General features: G+C 36.9%; 1 long non-coding RNA gene and 1 other non-coding gene across 2 annotated transcripts; both read left to right on the top strand.

Moving 5' to 3' along the window:
• The first annotated feature begins 3,080 nt into the window (after positions 1 to 3,080).
• On the top strand, positions 3,081 to 24,110 carry LOC112678417 (uncharacterized). Its single transcript, XR_003147562.2, has 3 exons — positions 3,081 to 3,209; positions 12,982 to 13,128; positions 23,663 to 24,110. It is a non-coding gene; the product is annotated as an uncharacterized LOC112678417 (long non-coding RNA).
• Positions 19,301 to 19,403, top strand: LOC112678662 (U6 spliceosomal RNA). Its single transcript, XR_003147746.1, has one exon. It is a non-coding gene; the product is annotated as a U6 spliceosomal RNA (small nuclear RNA).
• Positions 24,111 to 24,389: the final 279 nt, after the last annotated feature.

Raw genomic sequence — 24,389 nt, forward strand, 5'->3', positions numbered from 1 at the left:
ATACATCTCTAACCCATTTCAAGCCTGATCTAATTTGATTATTTTCATAGTCTCTGAAGACAATAGTCTCCCCAGGAGTGGGAGGAAATCTCAGTTCTCAGATCTCCTCTGCTCTCCCTTGTTTAGCTCTGAAAGAAGGCAGCTGGATGTATGGGAGGGGTAAAATGGAGAAACATGGAGGTCCTGAGCACAGTGCTCTGGTCTCCTAGATGATGTTGCCTTGTCCATGTGGCTGCTGTCTGTCTTGTCATTCATGGCTAGAGTCTGTAAACTGGTCCTATTCTCCCAATTTAGTTATAGCCAGTTGACTCTATGGCCAATCCTGTCTCACTTTGGCACCTGCTGTATCCAAACCCTGAGGCTCCTGGCCAGTGTCTGCTGTTAAGACTCCCCTGTGCCTCAGTAGACTCCACGCCTACTCCAAGGATCAGAGACCAATCACCTTGGGAAGCCCAGGAAAGCTCCAGCTCCGCAACAACACTGCAAGATTGGGGGAATGACAGTATGCTTACTTAGTGCAGGAAGACTTGAAGATCTATCTTTGTAAGCCTCAGAAGGGAGTCAGGACCCACTGGACTCCTGCATCTACTCCATAGTCCAGAGAGGGGAAGTAGGGAGGCACACATCTGACCAATGTGTTCCTTGCTTCTCTTCCTCTCTGTCCCCTTCCCATTATCATCTTCCAGGCCTAGGAAAGAGGTTGGTTTTGCTTTTTGTTCTGCGTTCTATCTCTGTGAAGAACAGAACTTTGCTGTCATGGGATGGAAGGATATTTCTCTGCTATGGGATTCTCTGGGTTTAGCACCTGATATGTTAAAAAGGGAAAAAACAAAGGCATTTGGGAAATCATCTCTCAGGATGATAGTCTGGGTTAAAATGCTTTTATTTTGCCTTATCCCTGCTTTTCATTCCAGGAATTATATATTAGTCTGTTTTTCTCTTCATCATTTTTTGTAATGAATTCTCTTCCTCTATTAGGCAGAGGGCTGTCTCAGGTTGACGGGGCCAAAGGTCATGGACTCTGAAAGGCAGACACATTAGTAATGTCCAAAATCATACCACTCACCCCCACATCCACATATATCTATATATGGTTAGCAGTTCCCTTATGTCAACGTTACATGTTCAAGACAACATAGATGAGTATGCAAAGATATTACTTCAAATGAACAATTTCTTACATAACATTTGTTAAAACACTCTCTTTTGTTGTAGTTTGTTTTTAACATATGACATCTATTGGAGATGACTTTGATGACTATCATTTCTGTGGCATTACTGCAAAGAAAGAAAAATTCCTAACTTTATGGCAAACGTGATAAGCTTATGTATTAAAAAACATTTGTTTTATGAGTGACTGGAGTGAATGGATATATTTATCCCATTAAGGAATGTTGGGTGTGGGAAGAGTATATGGGGAACAATACACCTGCCTTCTAATGCTTAAGGAGTTTAGAAGTAGAGAAACCAGCTTTGCTCCACATGAATCCGAGAGACAAATTTGAGATTAAGGAAGAAGAAAATGGGTAATACAGTCTGGCTTGGCTTTCTAATAGTCAAAGTTGTCTAAATATGGAGTGGGTTGATGCCTTGAGATTCAATTATTATACTAACTGGGATTGTTCAAGCTGGGCCAAGTGACCACTTGACAAGAATATCATTTCAATTATTTAAGAATGTTAAGCTTGTTTCCAACACCCGGAGCTTCTATACCTCTTAGAATCTTCAAAACTGAGAGCTACAAAAGTTAAAATCCCTGATAAAAGATAGAACATGGAAAAAAAAAAAAAAGATAAAACATGAATGATACTGGCAGAAAACTTGACCATGGCCATTCTTTGGTGATAATCACTCAGCTATTAAGTAGGAAAAAGTCCAAATTACCTATTTAAAACAGAAGCAGAGTTTAAATTACAGATTTTGACAAAATTAGTGAAAGTATGTCCATAGAAGAAAACTCAGAAAGTTTCGGCAATGGATTCTTCAAATTAAAAGAAATTGATGACAACTGATTTCCTGGTGTGGTGAAACAAAAGAGAAAAGTATCATTAGTACCAACTCTTATAAATAGGGAAATAAAGAGTATAAGGTACAAAGTTAAAATGGTGGTGGTGTTAAATTTAAGATGATGCCATTTTTGAAGATTTAACTTATTTAGTGGATCCCAAGAAACCCCAGCTTATATCTTTATTGATTCTTTCCTCTCCTCCTTTAGTGTTTCTGCTAACAATGATAACAGATGTGTAACTGATAACTGTTAACAGGTAGTTTACCCGTGACAGGAAGACAGGTGTTGGGAAGAAGTATGGAGGACAAGACAACATGAAGGGTGTGGATAGGAGGTTGCAGCACTGGTCATCCTTGTCACAATGTCATGACCCACAAACCCACAGTCATTAGGGAGAAGGCCAGGAAAGGGAAAGAGTCAAATTGGCCAGAAACAGGTGTCCAGTGCCTGGAAAGGCAGTGGACTTGTCCAGTGCAAGGGGAAGCAGACATGTCTCTGCGAGTGGATGTCAGGAGAAAGAAGTATATAGGCGTTGAGCATGTGCTAGGTACCAGCCACTGTAATAAACACTGTATATGGTTAACTTGTGAATTCTTCACTTTTATCCTAATAGGAAAGTATTAATATTCTCTTTTTATATTTAGTGAAACTGACACAGAAAGAGCTTACGCAGCCAGGAACTAGTTGCTGGGATTTCAAATCCCAAAGCTCATGGTCTTTCCACAACACCACACTAGCAAAATGTGCTTAGGCATGAGCTGTGACAAGTGATCCCAGAGACAGGAACCAGGTGGCAAAAATAAATCAAGCTGGAATGAATAAAAACAATGAGGCACTGGGAGGTAGGAGGTGGTATGGGAAGGGCTGGGGTGTCTACGATTCACAGACAGGCAGTCCATTTGAACTAAGCTAGAATTCTACTCAGGAGCCAGAAAGATACCAAACATGGAAGACAGTGGGGGGTTGAAAAAGCAAGGGTGTTTTTAAAAAGAATCCTATGCAAAATACTCTTAAAACATTTGGGTACTGTTACCATAGTCTTGTCTTTTATTAATCCTTTATTCTTCTTTATTAGGGGTTTCCATCTGCCAAACTGAGGGGAAAAAAGAACTTTTGGCTTACTCATATCATTCTTCATTCTTCCTTGATTGGCACTATAACCTGTGATTATGAGCTCTCCAGGGTCACGCTCCATCAAGAGGTAAGACTGAAACAGAAAGACTCCGGAGAGATTTCAGAAGGGAGTCACTACACTGTTTCCTCTTCTAGAATTTTTTAAAATTCATTTTTCCATAGAATCCATGAATGTCCTTATAATGAATGGTTCACAAGTCATCAGTGTCATCTGAACCACAATAAAGAGGAACAGAAGGCAAAATGAGCAAGGGCAGTAAGCTTGCCATCTTACAGACTGCCGCTTGCATGGTCGGATTCAGTAATTTTTATCAACTGGAAGCCCTTTTTGCATTTGGACAAAAGCCCTAGTTCAGTCATTTTCCAAGAGGAATCATGAAAAAGGATGTCTTAAAACTAAACAAGTCAAAGGATAGACTATGTAAGATGCTCTCAAAGAATGCAGTAATTACCACAAATAAAATATACTATAATTATGTTCTCAGAAATAGGTCTAGTCAAAGAAGTCATTCGAATATGTGATTATGCGTGACAGCTAAATTAAGGCAGCATTAGCAAGGGTTGTCAATATGCAAATGCTATTGCTACCAGGCCATTCTGATATCATTTATCAAATGGAATGAAACATCTGAAAGGAAACAGATTTCTCTTATTTCCCTAACACACAGTAAACATCTCTATTTCCATACACATGAAATAGTCTCTTCATTTATTGCAATACATTGCTAATAATTAGACTCATTTTCTTTGGATTTTGTTTTTAAGGCTGAAATATTTCATGGTTTCTATATTTTATTACAATCTAGATATGACTCATTTGAAAGTTTTGTATTACTGGGAAAGTAATATTACCAGAAATTGCTTTGCTGGCTCAGGGAGTTAAAATGTGGCAGATTTGCAGACATGCCAATACCAAATTCACTGCTATGAAAACATCTAGTTGCACACATACGTACAAATATACACATATACGTATACACCCACACACATTCTCTCACTCTCTCCCCATCTCTCAAACTTCAAAGGAAATCCAGAATATCTTTTGCTAGCTACCCATTATAATTTAGTGGTGTATGACTGAAATATAAACTTACCATATATATGATCTCCTACAGCCATTAATCTAAGCTTCGGGTTAAGGGCCCCATTGAATATTTGTTTTTTTTTGGTTTTTTTTTGTTTTTTTTTTTTTTCCCCATTGAATATTTGTACAGATGTTACCTTTGCTGACTTTTCACAAGTGGCTCCATCAAAGCGTAACATGTGGCTTCCATAATTGAATGTTATTTATATCACAATGAAAAGGGGCTGTGTAATCATAACAGTGCTTGAGGTCCATGATTTTTGCACTAGTGACTACAGGAACACCTTCTGTTTCCAGGACAATCATCTCCTGGTTAGTCCTGATTAGTGATCTCATTCATGGGTGGGCAGAGCCAGAGAGCATTCCATGTGTCCAAGCACCGGCAGCACTTAAGAGCAAGGGAAAGAAAGAAGTCTGGAGCTTGGGTCTTGGCAACATCTGCCTCCCACTCCACAAAGAAGCAGGGGCCGCCCTACAAATGAGGATGAGTGCACAGGTCCAGGAATGGGAAAGTAGAAATAGTGTGGCATCATAGAATGACTGCTTCTAAATGAACACAAAGGAAAATTTGATATCCAGGCCACAGACTCCCCCTCCCAGACTTCCAGACTCAATGTGAGGAGCACACAGAGCCACAGAAGAGTAAAGTCAAAAGAAACAAAACCAAACAAAACCCAAAGAATCTTAAAGGAACTACTCCCACAAGCTCACAGGGGGCCTAGCACCTTCTAGAGGGAACCCAATTTGCCCAGGATTTGGGGTATTACTCAAAGACAGGAGTTAGGGCTTCTTAGTACACATTAGTTGGCCATAGCCAATTGAAGGGTACTTGATCAGAAACTTAGGGGAGCAACTTCCTTTGTATCACCCAAATATATGCCTGCCTCTGTCTGCTTCTTCATTTGATTCAGCAAGTATTTGTGGAATACCTATTATATCTATGGCTCTGTATAGGCATTATAAGAACACCCCTGATAAATAAAACCTCATCTCTGGCTTCAGAGAGAAAACTCCCTGGTAAGAGAGACAATCCTGTAGAGAACAAGTCTAATTCAGTCTAGTAAAGTATAGATTTTTATAACTGCTTATAGTGCAATAAGAAGCAGCTTCATTGCTTAAGAGAGGAAACATTTAAGGTGAAGGACATTAAATCCCTGGTTCCATCATGGCTCAATCCCTGATGTGTATTTTAGGGAAAATCACTAATATCTGTTTCTTTTTCTCTGAAATGAAAATGATGACACCCACCTTCCCTTTCCTAGCACTGTCTTTGGGTTCAAATGAAATGTATCTATAGAGCCTTTAGAGACTGGACAGCTAGCTAGTATGAGTTAATATTAATGAAGCTGTCCATGCCACACACTGTGTTAAGTAATTTAAGTATTTTCTGTTTTAATCTTCATAACAACCCCAGAAGCTTAGGGAACATGCTGGAGACCACACTGACTCCTAACTACACTGTTGTACTGTTGATTCTCTGCCACTTACAAGTTCAGTGACTTTAGATAAGTCTTTTGACACCTTTGATCCTCATTTTTTTTTTCATCAGTAAAATAAAAATGGTCTCAATGAAATTGTCCTTTTTTTTAATTGTGGTATATAACAAGATCTACACTCGTAACAAATGCCAAGTACGTGATAGAGTAGTGTCTGCAACAGGACAGTGTTGTACAGCAGATCTTTAGAACTTCTTTCCTAACTGAAATTTTATGTCTTTTGAACTGTAACTTCCCATTTCCCTCTTCCCCAGGCCCTGGCAATCACCATTCTACTTTCTGTTTCTATGGTTTCATCATTTTAGAGACTTCATATAAGTGGAATCGTTCCATGTTTGTCCTTCTGTGACTGACTTATTCCACTTAGCATAATGTCCTCCAGGTTCATCCATGTTGTCACATTTGGCATTTGGTTGTCGTATAGTTCCTTTTTTCTTTTAAGGCCGAATAATATTCCATTGTATGTATATTATATAGCTCATTTTCAATGAAATTTCTTAGGCCAAATAGTACTGTTACAATAGTAGTATAGACTGTTTTGGGACCACAGAGAAGTCCCTTTTTGTCAGGAGTTTATTGGTGTGGCATAAACCCCAACTCATTACCCCACTTTTGGTGCACCTATCAGATCATCCTTTTATGGTTTTATTGACATTTTGAGTCCTACTGGCAGCTGAGCCTTGTTCATTGTTATTACCTTCCTGAGACCTTACAGATGCTTGTTGAAGTGACTGGATGAATAAGTGGGTAGTTGGATCTTACCTGATAACTTAAGTCAATTTTGGTCTTCATTATCTTTTTTTTTTTTTTTTTTTTTTGAGGCAGGGGTGGGGGGAAAGATGGATTTGGGGAGGGAGGCAGAGGGAGAAGGAGAGAGGGAGAAAATCTCAAATAGGCTCCACACTTAGCTTGGAGCCCAACACAGGGCTTGATCTCATGATCCCAAGATCATGACCTGAGCTGAAATCAAGAGTTGGATACTTAACCGACTGAGCCACCCAGGCGCCCCTTCATTATCTTTCTTTTTCTGATCCCTTCTTTACCTTCTTAAACATCTGGACCAGGTCAAGTTCCCTTGCTCTGCATGCCCATAACTTTCTGAACATTATTGTGCTTGCCTATGGATGTCTGCCTTCTCCACAAGATCTTAAGTTTACTGAGATGAATACTATCTGTCATGTTTACCACTGTGTCTCCAACGCCTAGCTCATAGCAGGTAATCATTAAATATTTAAAAAGCAGTGAACTACTGAATGAATTTTCTGAAGCCTATCTTTTTCAGTGACCTAGTTTTTGGCCATCCAAAAATAAATTTTGCTCATAAAAAACCTTGCTGACCTGGTATTGCTGCTCTACTTAAGATAAAATGCTCAGCGTACTTGATTTAACATTTGTAAATATCAAAAGACTAGATATATTTTATAAGACATATTTTCTTGAAGTAACAGACACATACACAAACACACACATATACACAAGGTTGATAAAAAGGTGGTTTTTCAAAACTGCTTCAAAGTTGCAAACTGAAGATGAATTCTATTTAGTCCAACTACCTATGGATTCTATGTTAATATCTAGGTCCTAGATAGCCTGAGAAACATTATAAGAATCTAAAGCATCAAAAAAGAGTAAACAAAATTCAGTCTTATATATTAATGCAGGAGAAAAGAAAGAGACATTTCAGAAAGATTTTTAAAGATTTCAGTGTTTTCTAGTTACCCTGAGTTAAGCAGAATGAATCTGAACATGCTACAGTATTTCTTAAGCCCCGTGTTTTCACTAGAAAAAGCTAACATGAAATATTTGAATCCTACAACCAAACTTCCCTTTATCTTATTCCCTGCCTAGTCTAGCAGTCAAGGTCAAACCAGGAAAACAGAAGACAATACAAGGTATTCAAAACACAAGGATATTTAATGCAGGGAATTGATTGCAAAGCGTTAGAATTACTGAGAAGTCAAGTAGGAGTTGGGGAAGCAAATCCAGGAACTGGCAATAGCAGGAAGCTGCAAACACTAAGCACCACTGGGCTAGAGGGACAAAGGGAAGAGGGCCTGTTACTGGAGCCTAAGGGCCAGAATACTTGATGGGAACCGGAACCAGGCAGGAGACTCAGCTACTGCCAAAGAAGCCACTGAAGGCAGAGACAGATGAGAAAACATACCTTGACTTTTTTTTTTTTCCCTCCTGTTCTCTGATCTGAAAAGTACAGATTACAGGAGTCAGCTCCTCTGTGAAACAGAGAAGAAAAAGGGCAGACCAAGGAATGAATCTGTTTGAGCGTACACAGGCTCAGAACCAGAGCTCCAGGCTATTGTTGATCTGCTTATCTGGTTTCAGGGTCACTGCAACAAAGATCTGACTCTGACAGCTGATTTCCCATTAATATTAATAAACTGTTATTTTGATTTACAATATTTTATTATTGCTATAAAAAACCTCCTCTAATGTGTTGTTCTTAAGCTCTCTTCTTTTATATTCATTTCACATTTAAAGTTGCTGTTTCAAAAGATAACACTAACCTGCACATAATTATTATGTAAAAGACATATTACCAAAAAAACCCTATTCAATGTTAAGGATTATTCATAATAAGTGCAAGCAGAGGAAACTTGCCAGTTTGCTTCTTTAGAGTGGAAAGTGTAGTTAAAACTAAGATCTAAGGGAAGAACAAATAAGGAGAAGCATAATAGCATTCAAAGGGCTAGAATGCTAAAAAAAAAAAAAAAATTCAGACAAATTTCTGATGTCAAATAATCATTTTGGAGAACAAAATCTTTTTTAAAGCAGGCTTAAAGTCACCATTGTCAAAAAGTTCTTATAGAAACTTAAGTCATCTGATTATTCAGAAGACATATCTTGGAATATACAGCATGCACAAGACTTGCCCAGCTCATATTAAATATCCATTTTGATTGGCTAGTGCAGTCACTCCACTATAAAGTCCTGACTTGGACCATGACCTCATCAGATTGTAGAAGCCAGATAACTGCCAGGTGTCACCACCATTGTTCGGATGGAGTCTTTCCTACCTGTGGTAAATCATGGTACAGGGAATTGATTCTAAAGTGTGTCTTAGACAACCAGACGTGGTTTTAGTGCTCTGTCATTCCCCACTACAGCTGATTCTTCCAATCTCAAGGGCCATTTTCTTTTCAAAACATCACAGAGCGTGTGTTGTCATTAAAATCACTGGGAAGCCTGCTTAGGCATGCCCAGTCCAAGACTCAGCTGAGGCAAGCTCAGTCTTGCGAGGCATGTGAAACTCAAAGTTCCAAACCGCTAGTGCCCATTAAGGATTTTCTGGCAATTTTCATGATTAGGAATGGCCAAACAGCAACTGGGGAAATTACATTCTCACTCCCTCCAACCCTCTTGTGGTTTTAAATACATTAGATCTTTTCTGCTTTTCCTGCTTTAAAAAGGTAAATTAAGGAGGCAGTTGTGCATGACTAACCAGCTACTGTATTCCTTCGTAGAAGGGCAGTGTCTTGTTAATTCAGCACGATCTGCAGACATTACCTGTTCCTAACACAACAAATGAAGGAGCACGGTTTACCTCCTTAGAACAATTTAACCTACTTCTCTCAGAAATTTTGAATACTTAGAAGAGATCAAGGACAAATCAATTTTTTTTTCTTAAAATGTCCCCAAATGTCTCAACAATACAACCTTATTACTTAACACACCTTTAAACAGAAGCAAAAGTGAGAAATGGACACCATGGGATGAGAAAGCACTCAGATACGTCAACATAGAGACCAGTTTTAAATCAGGCCAGATAAAATAAATTAAAAAATTAAATAAATAAATAAATAAATAAATAAATAAATAAATAAATCAGGCCAGATAATGATGTCTAGCAGCATATCCCCTTTCCATTCTGGTGACACAGCTCCCGAAATGGCTCCTGAGTTCCTGAGCCTGGCATGGCAGCAAGCACCACCTATAAAAGGCCATTGGAGCCCCAACAGTTCCACCAACGCCCTTTTGATACAAGATTATCCCTCAAACCTCCAAACATGATACCCTAGAACTGCACCATACAGCCATATTTCACTTTTGAATGGTTGAAATAGAAGAAATTGCAAAGTCCCAATGTGCCTTCTAAGATGACCTCCAATTCAAGTCAATACTTCAGTAACATCAGTATTCCGGATGAAAGAGCACAAAAGAAAATTCAGTACAGAGGTGTCCTGAAAGGTCTCTTCTTCCCTAAAAAAAAAAAAAAAAAATTATTTTAAAAGTAAGCTAACAGCATTTGACGGGATGGGCATTGGGTGTTATGCTGTATGTTGGCAAATCGAACTCCAATAAAAAACTATATTAAAAAAATAAAAGTAACTTTGGTGCAGAGGCATAAGGAGATTTGGCTTTTCCATCTTCATGGTCTTCATGAAACCAAAATATCCTGATAGGAAATGAATGAACTAATTAGTTACTCAATTATTCATATACTGGAACAGAGTTTCTAGATTTCTCCCCAAATATCCAGAAGTCTGTTATCCTAAAAGAGGAAAAATCTTTTAAATGGTTTATTTTCACTTTAAGAAGAAATTGATTTATTTTCCCTTTAAAAGCAACTTCAGGATGTTGTAGATACAGTCATGTAGCAATGTATCTTCTTAGTAAAATGCCCCATGTTTTACAGCATCTTCCCGCAGGATGTACCATACACCATAGTTTATTTTTCTGGTCGTTTGTCATAGTGATAACTCTCTCCTCCACCGCTTCCAAATGTGGTCCCCTGCATGGCTGAAATTACAATGCAGTTCAAATAGTCTGTTGGGTACAAGAGCCCATTTTGAAAACGTAGCAATATGTCTAAGTTTTAGTTTAAATGAAAATGACCTAAATGTTGAAATGGTTTTCTTCTTGCTACGTGAGGATCCAACTAGACTAGACTACAAAATGATTAGGGAACAAAATGCTAAAGAAAGATGAAGAGATGGGATTACTCACACCGACAGGATAAGGAAGGATGACAAGTGGTAGGAAATGAGCTGCCATTCCCTGTTCCAGCTTCTAGCATTCCAAACAAATCCTTGTAAAAGGAAAGATGTTTCTTTTTTTCTTTTCTTTTCTTTTTTTTTTTTTAAGATTTTATTTATCTACTCATGAGAGACAGAGAGAGAGAGAGGCAGAGGCAGAGGGAGAAGTAGGCTCCCCAGAGAGCAGGGAGCCCAATGCCAGACTCCATCCCAGGATGCTAGGATCAGGGCCTAAGCCAAAGGCAGATGCCTAATGGACTGAGCCACCCAGATGCCCCAGGAAAGATGTTTAATTAGAAATTCAGGTAATAGTCACCTAAGGAGACATAAGACATGGTATCTATGCCACCCCAGAATGGAAAGAAGAATATAAAAGAATATTAAATGAAAATTATTTGACAGAGGCACAGATCAAGAAAAGGTACATTCGTAAGTCCAGAATATTTGAGTTATTCATCTTCTTCTTTAAAATGTGCCAGTTGTAATGAACTTCACCAGAGCTTTTCATACCAAAGCAATTAATAGGGCATTATACTGAGAATAAAAAGTAAAATCATACCCTTTAAACAAAAGTCTTTTTTTCCTTTAAATTATTTTTTTAAAAGAACAGAAACTAGATATTGAAATTAATAAATCCAACATCTCTCACAATTTAGGCACCAATATATCTAAGGATTATCAATCTATCAGTTTTCTAATAAAACATGGAAGTAAACACACTATTAACAAAATAATAAGAAGCTAAGTGGAAAAGCATAGACTGGACTGCAAACAAATAGCGTGAGTCTCAAAATGTCCCCCTGTAAAATTCAGAAGCTGAGCAAAACATCTGTTTGGCTGGCTGGCAGCCATCCTATGCAATGATCCATGCTTTTTACTTCCTGGAAAAATAATTAAGCAGTAAATCTAAGTTTCTTCCAGCTCCCCCAAGAACTGAAAGTGCCAATGACTCAGAAGTTTATTATAAAAAAAAAGATTAACCCAGACCTTGGATTAGTAGGCTGCTCAGGACCAGAAACAAGGCAGAGATGTAGGCATGGTGTAGAGCCCTGCCCAGTGACGTAGGGCTCCTGTGTTTGGTGTTTTGGTTGTCGCAAAGCTGCCCCGAGTTCTGCGTGAGTGACCTACCATCTCTAGCTTCTCTCCATTCTCTCAATGCCTCCGCTCCGCCAAAGGGACCCCGACGAAGCAGGGACCTGCATGGACCAGTCCTGACTCTGTGAAGCCTCATTTCCTCTATGAAAACAAAACACGTATCCGCAGGAGCTGAAGTAATTAGTGCAAATTCATCTGCTTTTGCTTCGATTATTCTTATCAATAAGACAAAACACAACCTACCTAGTTCCAACTCATGAGTAAGGAAAAAGGAAAGGAAGCCCACAGTTCTATCGTACTTCAGTTTTCAGTGGTTAAAGTAGGGAAAGTATCCTATATATGCTACGTACTAATATATTTGGGATGTTGCTTCACTAATGCATAATGTAAAAGAGAATTAAACCTGTTAAGAGAAGGATTTATTCTACATTATCATTTAATTACCAACAGGTCTCTATATTCAATTATAGTACTATCGTTTCATTAGGCATATGCACTGAGATTTTCTAATTAAAACCCTCCCAGGTAACCCAATGCTTCAGTAGATTTGATTAGCATTTTTATCTTTCTTTTTCCTCATTGAAAGTAAAATAACCTAGCTTTGTATGTAAGTCAAAAATAGCAGCGTTCTTCCTGGGTCTTTTTTGCAGACACTATTCACCACAATTTCATGCAGTTTGCCTCTGGGGACAATTTTACTTTGCACAATTCTATTAGGGGATGCTATGGCTTTGTATGGAAACCAAATACTGTGTCTCCCTACACCAGCATAGTTTAAAAATTAAAAGGCTTTGGAGTCAACTCTACCACTAACTAGTTACACTTCTTGCAAATGACTTGATTTCTGTAACAATTCCACATTTGTCAATTATTGGGGACTGTTAAGAGGAACAAACAAAAAAATACATGAAGTATTTAGCTCAATATCTGTGCATAGTAAGTGGTCATTTTTATTATTGCTATTGTCATTTTTGTTGTCGCTGTTGTCATCAAGACACAGATAAGGAAAATATTCAGAGACTTCAATCATGGTATATGTTCAAAGGCAACTTAGTTTCTGAAAGTCTGTATTATAAACATCTTGTTCATAGACTGATTGGTACCCATTCATTTAATATTAAGTTTTGAACAATTTATTTGTCTGGTTATTTTTTAATTGTACCACCCATTCAGCTCTCTAAACCTCCTGGCTCTGTTTTTTGTATCTCTACGGACTGACCCATCCCCTCTCCATCACCTGAGCTCTCCTGCCCTCTGACTTCTGGTCGGATCCAGCCAATATGAGGCGCCAACAGGAAGTCTGAGACTGAGAGAAGACAGGTCAGAAATATCTTCCTTTACTGCCACACTCTTTGGGGGCCATAGTTCTAGCAGGGGTCATATTCCTTTGCAACTACCACTGGAGATCCCTCCACATCTCCAGCTTTCACTAGACTCTGTTAACAATGCTAGTTCTTCCTCTTGTTCCTTCAGGACCATGGTGGTCCTCTCACTAGTACCTGAGTTCTAAACCCAAACTGGTTTATCTATACTTTGTAAATAGTCTTTTCATTAAATTCTCATTAGACTTTCACTCATGTATGCCTCTGTTTCCCATTGGAACCATGAATGATGTGGCCCTTGCTTAATATTTTCCTGTAGCCAACAAGATTAAGGTTCATTTTAAAACATTCCATTAAGCCCTTACTATGTCCTGAGCACTTGGCTAAGTACAAAGTGCAAAGTAACCATAATATATCTACATCTTTAAATGTGTGTGTGTGTGCCACAGTCTTTCTCTCAGTCTTCACAGAGAGCTAGATCTATACCATAAATCATAATCCAGTGTAACAAATATGACATGTGTATGTACAGAGTACTATGAGCACATAAAGATTTATATTCTAACTTATATGTGGAAGTGGAGGGCAGTCAGGAAGGGGAGTAGAGAATAATAGGGAAAATCTTTTAGTTTGACCTAAAGAAGAGCCATTTAAGGAGCAGAATTATGAGAAAGTGATATTTCAGGCATAAAAGAGAATGTTTAAAAGTCATGATGAGGGAGGGGATCCCTAGGTGGCTCAGCGGTTTAGTGCCTGCCTTCGGCCTGGGGCGAGTCCCAGGATCGAGTCCCACATTGGGCTCCCTGCATGGAGCCTGCTTCTCTCTCTGCCTAAGTCTTTGCCTCTCCCTCTCTCTGTGTCTCTCGTGAATAAATAAATAAAATCTTTAAAAAAAAAAAGTCATGATGAGCTGAAGATACACAGCATGTTTAGTGAATAGCAAAGTCATTCAGGCAAAGCAGAACCATAGTGCTAAGATTGGGAATGCAGCAAAAGGTAAGTGGAAGTCGTCATGAAGTATATAGTTAAGTGGCTGGAGACTGCCAGATTTTGAAGGACATTACTGGAACCACTACAAAATATTTCAGGCTGTGGAATGATCTGACCCCAACTACAATTTAAATTGATAATTTTGAAGACAGTGAAAATAGGGTGAACAGTTCAATGGATTGTAATAACACAGATGAAAGTTAAGAGTCTAAAACAGGAGTTGAAAAGCAGAGGACATATTGAACAAATTCTTCAGAGAAACTTAGCAAGATTTCAAGACCTTTGAATATAGGAGGCAGAGGAGGAATCGCTGTAGGTTCAATCTGAATTGTCTTGTTTAGACCATGTCATAAATGGTGACTCTGTTAACTGAAATAGGAAAGAGAAGAAAGGGAGTAGATTGGGCAGAGGTAGATGAGTTACTTTGGAAAGAAAAGGCATTACCTGCTAGTGTTACAATAACAGGTTTTAAAAAAGAAATGAGTGTCACTTTGAGAAAAAAGAAAATAATCTCACAATTTAAAAAAAATAAAAGTCATGCTAGAACTGCACCAGATGATTAAAGTTAACGATGCCTCTTAAGTGCAAGGAATTTTAAAAGTAAATGCTTTAGAAGTTTCAAGTCAGGCATTCACTCTGAGATCTTCATATCACCAAGCACAGCTCACCTCTACTTATGCTGCACTTCCCCTGCATCACCACATTGTGCTCATTTGTTACCTGTCTCTCCCTCTCTCCACAGCTCACTTTGACATATACCCATAGTGTCATTACCAGTGCTTGGCACATGGTAAGGACAGGTAAGAGCACTTAATAATCAGTTTTCAGGAGAACCTGGCTGGCTCAGTCAATAGAACATGCAACTCTTCATCTCAGGGTTGTGAGTTTGAGCCCTGCATTGGGCATGGAGCCTCCTTTGTTGTTGTTGTTGTTTTAAAGAATTTATCTATTTATTTATTTATTATAGAAAGAGAGAGACCATCAGTAGGGGGGAGAGGCAGAGAGAGAGAAAATCTCAAGCAGATTCCATGCTGAGTGTGGACCCCAATACAGGGCTTGATCTGATGAGCCTAGATCATGACCTGAGCCAAAATCAAGAGTCAGAAGCTTAACCAACTGAATCACCAAAGCGCCCCAGAGCTTACTTTAAAAAACAAAACAAATCAGTTTTTGGTATCATAAAGAATTTGGTAAATGCCAACATTATTACTCCGTTCTGTGTTTCACCATTAAATCCCAAAATAATAGGAGATGTAATTTTTTTTTCTCATCAAGTGCTGTAGTCATTTGTAATTTTTTAAACTGCAAGGATGCTTCCTCCCACTTATTACAAAAATAGTTATATCAATCAGATATTTCACTGAAGTACAATTAAGCTTTTGAAAACAGGATCACCTATGACAGTAAATTTCAATCTGAAAAACTCAATATTTTGCTCAAATAGTTCCCTTAGCAAAGTTCTTTGCAGCTAAAACTGTCAGGCTTTGGGATCTACACACCTTATAATTATTGTTTTCTCCTTTCACATTACCATGTTAAGAAATAACACGGGATTTTTTTTAAACTAACAATATGAACATTGAATCCCACTGTATTCTACTGAAGAGTGTGTCCACATACACAACACACACACGCACACATGCACACACACCAATACGTTCCAATATAGCAACCATGTCACCATGCCTTGGACCTTATAAAAAAAAGGTCTAAGTATGAGAGCTTTACCACCAAGTATTAGAAGTGTGTTATTACCAATAAATCTTAATTCTTTAAGTGTTTTCAAACACAAAGCATCTCTCTGTATTCTATCAGAGCTAATTAAGTGATCCATATTATGGAAATGTTGACTGCTAATTTAGGATAATACATCACTTCTCTAAGGGGACCTATAGAAGGGGAAAAGGCTAAATGAACTCATTATGCTTGTTTCTTCTTATCCTTTTAATTAAAACAGAAACTAAAAATTAAATTATATTTGACCTTGTTTTGCCACCAAATTCTTTCACAAACTTACTTATTTTCCTTTCTAGAAGAATCTAAATATTCTGTTTTTGTGACATCCTACTAAAGGAAGTAGGATCTTGTGAAAAAAATTTGAATTCAAAGTTTAAAGATCTAGATTCACTTGAAAAGGAAGAGCAATAGTGAGGAAAGGGAGTTGCTAACCCAACCAGATAGAAACATTTTCTAAGGCCTCTGTAATTAAAACAGTGTGGTATTGGCATTTGACTAGCCAAGTAGATCACCAAAAAAGAGTAAAGAATCAAGAAACACACACAGTTTCTTGGAGTATTCAAAGAAAGCGGACTCACAAATCAAGTGGGAAATATGGGCATTTTAAATGGTGCAAAATAACTGCACAGTAATAAGAAAAATAATAAATATGGAATTTATTCTTTACACCCCAAACTGATGAAAATCCCCCCCCAAAAAAAAGAAATGTAACTGTCAAAAAGTGAAATTACACAAGTACAAACATTCGTAAATTTCTCTATAACTAGAAGTGAAGAAAAGTCTCCTCAGATTCAAAATCTTAAAGCAGTAAGGAGAATAATAAATTTGACATGGTTAAAAATGCATGAGAAGTACAATTTCATAAGCAAAATTAAAAGGTCAACAATGCTATTTAAAACAAGTCTAGAGATATGAACAGATAGCTTCTAAAAAAGAAAATATAATGATCTTAATATGTTTAGTACTCTCAAACATGCGAGGCTCATAATTAAGAGAAATATAAATTAATGTCACACAGATATATTTATCTTATTTATCAATTTGACAGAAAAGCAAGAGCTTGCCCAATACTCGGTTGGAAAGGCCAAGGGGCAATAAATACATATACATCACTAAAAAGAATGCAAAATGTTACAAATGCTGTGGAAGCCAATTTGGCACTATTTAGCAAAATTACGTATTATTTATGCTTACCTCTTCTCTAAGAATCTATCTCAAAGATAAAATAATAAAATGTAAAAATATGTATATACATGGCTATTTATTATAAAATTTAAAGTGGTAAAAAGCCAGAAACAGCCTAAATTTTCATCAGTACAAAATGAACTGGATTAACTCTGAGATACTTACAATGGAACACTATAGAACTGTAAAAAAAAATATTACTTTTTCATATGTAATCTCCAGGATACACTGTTAAATGAAAACAGCAAGCTGTAGAAGCAATATGTACATATACACTGTATCATCATTTATCTAGGAAAGACAGGATATGTGTGTATATGTGCATATACATGTACACACAATGGAATATTAGGCTACAATCACATAAAATTATCACGTGATAAGAGAAAATAGAACAGATAGATATAAAAGTCAGGAGCAGGAAATTTGTAAAATGAATCTGAATATTTTGCCATTCCAAAAAGCAAGGAAGTTATCAAAAATTATTGAAATAATGTCAAAAGAATTCATGAACCATCTTGAAGTAGATCCCACTGTTCAAAGATGAGTCATTTGCAGCACCAATAAAAGGAATAACATCAGTGGATTTGGATGAACCAAATCTGTTAAAAATCCAGGAATTTGCAATGATCATTTTGAAAAAGTTGATGATGACCTTTGGAGGGTGCTGGGAAAACCCATGTATTATTCTAAACACTAGAAAACAAAGGGAAAGAATCATACAGATAACTTACTTTTCCAGTAAAAAATGCACCTCAGCATATTGAAAAAGTTGATGAGAAAGAAATTCTCCCTACAGAAATATTCCAGCTAGTATATAAAGATGTAATAAAATAATTGAAATATTACTATTTTGCACTCCCCCAAGTAAACTCAGAACCTGGGAAATGATTCTTAATGGCAACTAACATCACAGCAGAAGACAACTAGACATCATTCATCTCTTGATAGAAATTTACAAAACCACTTAAGAAGTAATATTGCACACACACACACACACACACACACACACACTAAAAGAATAGCCTAAATATGATCAAGAGTCTTGATCTAACCAATGGGACAGGAAATACACGGAGAACAGAGAAACAGATTGGGGGAGTAGCCGGATTGTTTTTTTGGTTTTTTTTTGGGGGGGGGGGGTGTTGAGTTTTAAATGAGAATACAATGAGCAGTATCTAGAAAAGTAAGAAAGTTCACAAGATGGATTAGTTTCTTCAACAAACCAACTTCAAGTAAATATTAAAAAATAAAAATTAAGGTAATCTATGAAATAAAAAATCTTTTAAGAGATCCCCCAACAGAATGCAGTGCATGCAGCCTGTTGGAATGCCAATTCAAACAAACCAGCAACATAAAATCTTTAAACAAACAAACAAATAAAACATGTATGAAAAAATACTAACTGGATATTGGATGATATATAAAGACATTACCAGAATTTTTATGTATGAACATGGCACTATGACTACATTATTTAACAAAAGTTTTTTTTTTTTGTTAGAGACACATACTCAAATATTTATGGATGGAATATGATATCTAGAAACTTATTTCAAAAGAATTCTGGGAGCAGAGACAGTAAAGGTGGTGCAAATGAACACAAGTGTGGCTGAGAGCAAATGAATGTTAAGCCTGAATAATGGGTCCATGTACTTTTCTCTCCACAATGGGTGTTTAAAATTATCCATAATATATTATTGGTGGAAATGTAATATGATGTAGCTGCTATGGAAAACATTATGAAGTTACCCAAAAAATTAAAAATAGAATTATCATCTGATCCAGCAATCCCACTTATGGGTATTTATCCAAGAGAATTTAAATCAGGATCTCAAAGAGATATGTACACTCCCATGTTCATTGTAGCATTATTTAAGAGCCAACACATGCAGATAACCTAAATGTCCCATTGATAGATGAATGGATAAAGAAAATGTTGTATACACATAAAATGGAACATTATTCAACTTGAAAGAAAAATCCTAATATATGCAACAGTATTGATAAACCTGGAGGACATTATGCTAGAGAACAAAACCAATTGCAGAAGGACAAAAACTGCATGATTCCACTTACATGAAGTATCTAAAATAGTCAAACTCATGGAAATGGAGAGTAGAATGGTGATTACAAGGGAAAGGGGAAAGTGGGAATGGGGAGTTACTGCTCAATGGGTATAAAATTTCAGTTATACAAGATGAACAAGATTTAGGCATCTGTTGTACAACACGGCGCCTGTAGTTAACAATACTGTAGTGCTCCTTTAGCAGCACATATACTAAAATTGGAATGGCACAGAGAGTAGCATGGCCCCTGCACAAGGATATCAGACAAATTTGTGAAGCATTCCATATTTTAAAAATACTATATTGTGCCCTTAAAAATTGTTAAGAGGATAGATTTCATGTTAAATGTTCATAGCACAAATTTTTTTTAAGATTTTGTTTGTTTATTCATGAGAGACACACAGAGAGAGGCAAAAACATAGGCAGAGGGAGAAGCAGGCTCCCTGCGGATCATGACCTGAGCCAGAGGCGGACTAACAACCACTCAGGTACCCCCATACCACAATTTTTAAAAAAGAAGAGGAAAACAAGTATCTATGATAAAAGGATTAAAAAGGACCTACGTACAAATCCTGGATCCACCATTTGTTGTCTATTTAATATGACCTAGGCCACTCACACATTCTGAGCCACCATTTTATTCATATGTAAAAAAAAAAGTAGATGATAATAGTAGTTTTATACATTGGTTTGGCATCTCTAATTTTGGAGCTTGATAATTATTCATTGAAAAAAAAGAAGAGGTTTGGAAATTAGAGGTGACCCCCATTTAAATATGTCATTATTCTATGACATTAGGCAAGTACTTAGCTTCTCTGAGCCTTATTTTCTTTCTTATAAAATGGGGATCATACCAGCATTATATCATTTTTATGAGAACTATGTAAAGTTGACACTCTATAAATAGCACTTTCTCTCCTCCATGAAACCATTTTGATTCTCATTTGGAAATACTCTTCAGATAGACATACTTCGATTATTATTGTACCAATAATCTCTCCCTGAATCATTATTTAATACCTTTTTAAATAAGATTCTGGGCCCCTTGTGAACAGAGATCATTCATATCCTCTACCTCATGGAAGGTATATTACACATAGTTGGCAATCAATACATTTTGATGAGTTAAATCCCCCTTAAATAGATTAGATGCTACCTTCACAAACTGATTAATCTCCTGCAATCTACTGACACTAAATGCTGTTGCTATATGTCACTTAAATATTGTAAAATGTATATAAGATCCTGGGGAAAATGTCTAATTGTTTCCTGAACAAACCATAAATGTGATAGGTAGGAAATAAAGTAGAATTTGTAGTCCAGGTTTATCATCACAGTGACCTGGGTAATCTATTGACATGTGACAAACTACGGGATGACTGATAGCTCCAGGTTTGGCAATTCCTACATGTAATACAAACGTGTCACAGATTCTTCAGTAGAAAATTGTTTGAAGCATAAAGTGTCAGCTTCGTTTCAAAAATTGTATAGCTTGAAGAACCACCTGGCACATATCCCTGCTGTAACAATGAGTAGTGGTAATGAAGTGGTAGATTTTTATACAGGTGCCATTCACCTTAAATCCAGCAATAATGAGCATGGGAAAATGAATAGAGTCTCCAAAACACAATGGACTCCAAAAGAACCTATTTGAGGTGACAAACAAACCAACCTTAACTGTAGTTTAAACATATTTCCACTTGAGAGTAAAACTCAATTCCAGCATTCTGACAACATGGTGACAACATAGTTTTTACTTCTGAGAATTGTAAGACCCTTTGCTCATAAAACCTGACGAAAGCCAAAAGCAGTTCAATTAAAATGTCTAACTGTGATCATCTGTTATCCATAGCTCAATGGGACAGCTCAGCTCAGCTGAGGCCTAAGGAGTTGAGCTGTGCCCTCTTCCCAGAATATCCCCTAAAGATTCTTTTAAACTACTAATTGTGCAGGTCACAGTCACAAAACTCATGCCTCAGTGCTCTCTCTTGATGTTCACAAGCAAACACTAGAGTGCAGTGTAGATAAAGGGAGGCTTTCTCTCTAATTAAAGAAGGATCATGATCAATAATTTCAAAGGCCATCAAACATAACCCTATAAAAATATATGAGCTATGCATAAAGTTATAGGATCTATATTCCCCTAAAAAAAGATAATAAAATTAAATCAAGCTCAGTTTATACCTTACAAAGTAAGACATTTGAAAAGAAATCATTGCAGCATCATTAGTTCACCATAAAGTGATGTGTTTATATTTTGCAAGATGAGGACTGCACTAAAATCTTTAAAGTGTCCATACAATTGTGTCAAAGCATACTTGATGCCATAACTCACAATTTTATTCACATTCTCAGTTTACATCAAATATTTTACATATTGTGATATGGGGATTTTATTTCACTTCCTGGAAAATTTTATGCTCAAGAAGGGATGTGGAGCAATTATAATATATTCCATAGAGTTTTCTTCAATTTACATTATTACATTCTGAAGTGAGTTGAAATATGCCAAGGTTTTATGTAACTGAAATTTTCTATTATTTTCATGGCTTAAATTGGGAAAGGGAGTGGAAAATAAATGTGTAAAGGAACAAAACGTAAATCCATTGTGGTCATATGTTGCCATAATCAGGAAAACTCTGTAGAATTGTTTGAGGGAGAATCTGAACAAATGACTGCATACATTTAGCAGAGGCTGCACTCATTAAAACACACTAGAGTTTAATTTCTCCTTTAAAAAAAAATCTGTGAAAAGTCAAGATAAGATTTGTTATCCATGAAATAGAAATCATAATTCCAACATACATATCACAGGAATTTTCATCATTTTAAGAAAATAGCCAAGGTACACGGGAGATGGAGAAGCTTTGTAAAAAGCAAAGGACCATAAATATATAAGTGATGACCAAGAGGATGATCACTATCCACTTATTAGACAAAAATAGATAACATTACACCCTGCATGATAACAAAGTACTTAGCACAGAGTAGCTATTATAGTTTTTAACTAAAATACTAATAGGTGTTGGGCAGGCACATTGTCAAACATACAGCTCTAAGCAAAATTAATCTCAGAATGAAGCTGGAGCATCTTCCAAGGCCGGAATGTAAAGACATACTCCAAAAACAAAACCAAAAAACCACCCCACGATGACCTGACATAGCATGTCAAAGGAACTCAGGAACCAGATGAAACAACTCCCGATGGCCAAAGCCACAACAATCTAAGCTTCAAAATAAATAAAATAGAATTGGATTAGAATCCAAACTATAGAATAAGTAACTATAAATCTGTAGTGTAATTAACAATTTAAAAATAAATGGGAGAGAATAAACAAACCTCCAGTGTAGAACAATTCCAAATAATTCATGTAGATATTTCATCCTCAAGAAGAAGCCTAACTCCCCACCCATTAAGTATGGGCTATGGATAGTAAATTCCTTTCAAAGAGTATAGGTGGGAAACAAAAGGGGGAGAAAGGAGTAACTTTATAGTGGAGAAATCTGATAACACCTCAGCCAGGTGATCAAGATTAACATCAACAGTGCTAAGTCATGTTGATGGTGTATACCCTTGATATGATTGATGTGATAAGAATAGCATTTTACCTCTGTGGTCTTCCACACCAAAACCCCTAACCCCAGTCTAACTATGAGAAAATCATCAAACAAATCCAAGTTAAGGGACATTATACAAAACATCTAAACGGTTTCCCTCAAAATTGTCAAAATCATCAAAAACAAGGAAAATCTGAGAAATTGTCACAATCAAGAGAAGCCTAAGGAAATGGGACAATGAAATTTAATGTGTTATGTTTGATGGGACCCTGGAACAGAAAAAGGACTTTAAGTTAAAACTGAGAAACTCCAAATAAATTATGGACTTTAGTTAATAATAATGTATTAATATTGGTTCATTAATTGTAACAAATGTACCAGAGTAATGCAAGATATTGATGTGGAGAATAGAGAGTTAGAGAGTATAAGGGAATTTTCTGTAGTATCTGTTCATGTCTTCTATAAAACTAAATCTAAAACTTCAATTTAAAAAGAAAGAGTAAAAAAATAAAAAAATAAAAAGAAAGAGGTGGGGCAGCCTGGGTGGCTCAGCGGTTTAGAACCTGCCTTCAGCCCAGGGCGTGATCCTGGAGTCCCTGGATCAAGTCCCACGTCGGGCTCCCTGCATGGAGTCCACTTCTCCCTCTGCCGATGTCACTGCCTCTCTCTCTCTCTCTCTCTCTCTCTCTGTGTCTCTCATGAATAAGTAAATAAATCTTTAAAAAATAAAAAAATAAAAAGAAAGAGGTCTATCAGGTACTCTAGCGTCTCAGTTGGTTAAGTATCTGACTCTTGATTTTGGCTCTGATCATGATCTTGAGGTCATCGGGCTCCATGCTCATTGGGGAGTCTGCTTGAGATTCTCTCTCTCCCTTTCCTTCTGTGCCTTCATTCACTCATACTCTCTAGCTCTCTCTTTTTCTCCAAAATAAAATAAATATTTTTTTAAAAAAGAAGGAGCCCCATCAAATATGCCCTTTTTTTTCTTTATAGGTGGTACAAGATTGAGCAGCAACTTGTTCTCCAACTCAAAGAGAATATCTCAATGTGTTCCTGAACACTGGATTTCTAGAAGCTTCACTAAGATGATGGTCTCCTGAAAAATTTATCTCCCACTTACTGACTCACATATATCTTCTTAAGGCATAAAAAACACTTAACTAACAAAAATACTAACCCAAAAAGATATATGCACCCTTATGTTTATTGCAGCGTTATTTACAATGGCTAAAATATGGAAGCAGCCCAAGTGTCCATCAATAGACAAATGGATTAGGAAGATGTTATAGGGGGCAGCCCGGGTGGCTCAGCGGTTTAGCGCCACCTTTGGCCTGAGGTGTGACCCTGGAGACCCAGGATCGAGTCCCACATCCAGCTTCCTGCATGGAGCCTGCTTCTCCCTCTGCCTGTCTCTCTCTCTCTCTCTCTCTCTGTGTGTGTGTGTGTGTGTGTGTGTGTCTAATGAATAAATAAATAAAATCTTTAAAAAAAAAAGGAAGATGTTATGTGTGTACACACACACACACACACACACACACACACTGGAATATTACACAGCCATAAAAAGGACAAGATTGTGCAATTTGTGGCAACATGGATAGACCGAAAGGGGATTTTGCTAGGTAAAATAAGTCAGATTGAGAAAAACAAATACCATATGATTTTACCCATAAGTTAAATTTTAAAAAAAGAACAAATGCATAAACAAACAAAAAGCAGA

Source organism: Canis lupus, chromosome 29, assembly GCF_003254725.2.
Source record: "Canis lupus dingo isolate Sandy chromosome 29, ASM325472v2, whole genome shotgun sequence".
NCBI classification, from domain to species: Eukaryota; Metazoa; Chordata; class Mammalia; order Carnivora; family Canidae; genus Canis; species Canis lupus.